Source organism: Elephantulus edwardii, unplaced genomic scaffold (genome assembly GCF_000299155.1).
Source record: "Elephantulus edwardii isolate Elephantulus edwardi_28Jun2011 unplaced genomic scaffold, EleEdw1.0 scaffold00511, whole genome shotgun sequence".
In the NCBI taxonomy this organism is placed as follows: Eukaryota; Metazoa; Chordata; class Mammalia; order Macroscelidea; family Macroscelididae; genus Elephantulus; species Elephantulus edwardii.
Window position 1 is genome coordinate 547,860 of NW_006400261.1, and position 2,085 is coordinate 549,944.

The 2,085-nt window shown below is 43.5% G+C and overlaps 1 pseudogene; it reads left to right on the plus strand.

Annotated features, from left to right (window-relative positions):
- The window catches only part of LOC102849620, a 36,410-nt pseudogene that overhangs the window by 28,893 nt on the left and 5,432 nt on the right, over window positions 1-2,085 (plus strand).

Consider the following 2,085-nt stretch of genomic DNA (forward strand, 5'->3'; position numbering starts at 1 on the left):
CAGGGCTGCAGCCACTCTTCAATAAATGCAGCGCCCTCATCAGGAGGTCATGCTTTCGTCCACTTTTATTCCGTCCAGCAAAGCCTAGTAACACTTGTAGCTCAGAAACTCAAAAACTAGGAACCATATTCCTCAGCTCTTCGAAATCCGCCATTTTCTACCCGCCGCTACCGCCGCCACAACACCCCCTCCTGCTGCCGCCAACGACGCCGCCGCCACCACGGCCGCCGCCGCCGCCGCCTCCAGCACCATCCTGCACTGGGCGCCGCTACAGACGTCGCGGCCGCCACGGGGCCCTGAGATTGAGATTGTTAACAGCTTTAGTTTGCTTGGTTCCACAACCAACACTTTTGGTACCCGCAGCCAGAAAATGAAAAGATGAATTGCCAGTGGGTGGGTGGAGTGAAGGAAATGGGAAGGATCTTTTGTGAAAAACAATGTATTCAAACTTCATAAGTAAATCAGAGTAATATAAAAATTTTTTAAAAAATGAATTGCAATGGGAAAGTCTGCTATCAGAGATATTTCCAAAGTACTGAAGAGGAACAATGTGAGTCTGGAGACTAAGGTGCACCTGATTCAGGCCATAGTCTGAACAATTACTTGGTATGTGTCAGAAATCTGGACAATTACTAGGGATGATAGAAGGAGAATTGATGCCTTTGCGCTGGAAAAGAGTACTGGTTATACATGTACTGCTAGGAGAAGAAACAGGTTCATCCTAGAGAGGGTGATATGAGGCTGCTCTGTGGAGGCAAGAATACTTAAGCTTCATCTGACATACTTTAGACATGTTGCAAGGAGGGATCAATCCTTGGAGAGGGATGTCATGCTTGGGAGGGTGGAGGGACTGCACGGGAGAGGAAGACCCTAAATGAGGTGGATTGATTCAGTGACTGGGGTAATGGGGCTAGGTGTGTCAAAGACAATAAGATTGACACAGGATAGAGCAGGGTTTTGGGCTGTTGTATATGTGGTTACTATGAGTTGCAAACAACTTGACGGCACATAACAACAACAACATCTATATGCTAAACAGACCACTCAAGAAGCTAGACTTTATGAAGAGAAATGTGGCATCAGGATTGGAGGAAGATATAAAAAAACCTACATTATGTAGATGGCATAACCTTGTTTGCTGAAAGTGAGGAATGCCTGAAGCATTTGCTGCAGAAGATCAAGGAATGCAACCTTCAGTATGGATTGCGTCTTAATATCAAGAAAATAAATATCCTCACCACTGACCCCATAGGTAGCGTCATTATTAAGAAAGGACTGGATAATTTTCACCTTGTCTGATCCACAATCAACACCCATGGCACCAGTAGTCATGAAATCAAAAGATGAGTAATATTTAGAAAATCTGCTGTCAGGGACCTCTCCAGAGTGCTAAAGAGCAACAATATCAGTCTAAAGGCTAAGGTGTGCCTGATTCAGGCCATGGTCTTCTTAATTCCTATGCATCTGAAAGCTGGACAATGGCTAAGGATGACAGAAAAAGAATTGATGCCTTTGAGTTGTTGAGAAGAGTATTGAACATACCACAGACTGTCAAGAGAACAAACAGGCCTATCTTAGAGAGAACTGAAGCCGGGATGTTTCTTGGAAGCAAGGATGGTGAAACTCCATCTCACATACTTTGAGCATATTGTCTGGAGGAGCTAGTCTGTGGGAGGACACCTTGCTTGGATGGTGTAAAAGGCAAGGACAAAAATGGAAGAACCTAGATGACCTAGATTGGCACTGTTACTATTGCAATGGGGTCTAGCATCTCAGAGGCAGTGAATTTGGCTCAGGATAGCAAAAGTTTCAGACCCTAATCAATTTGAAAGTACATAAAAACAGCAAAAACAACAACAACAGATTAATGTGGGTTTTTTTCTTTTCAAATACTATTTTTAAAATTTTACATCTTGAGACCTCTAGATTATAATCTTCTATTGTTTTATTCTTCAGTAGTATTTTGCTTGCTGAAACTGAAGAGGACCTGAAGTGCCTGCTGCAGAGTGTCAAGGACTGCAGCCTACAATATGGATTGAGGCTCAATGTCAAGAAGACAAAGATTCTCACCACTGGACCAATTGG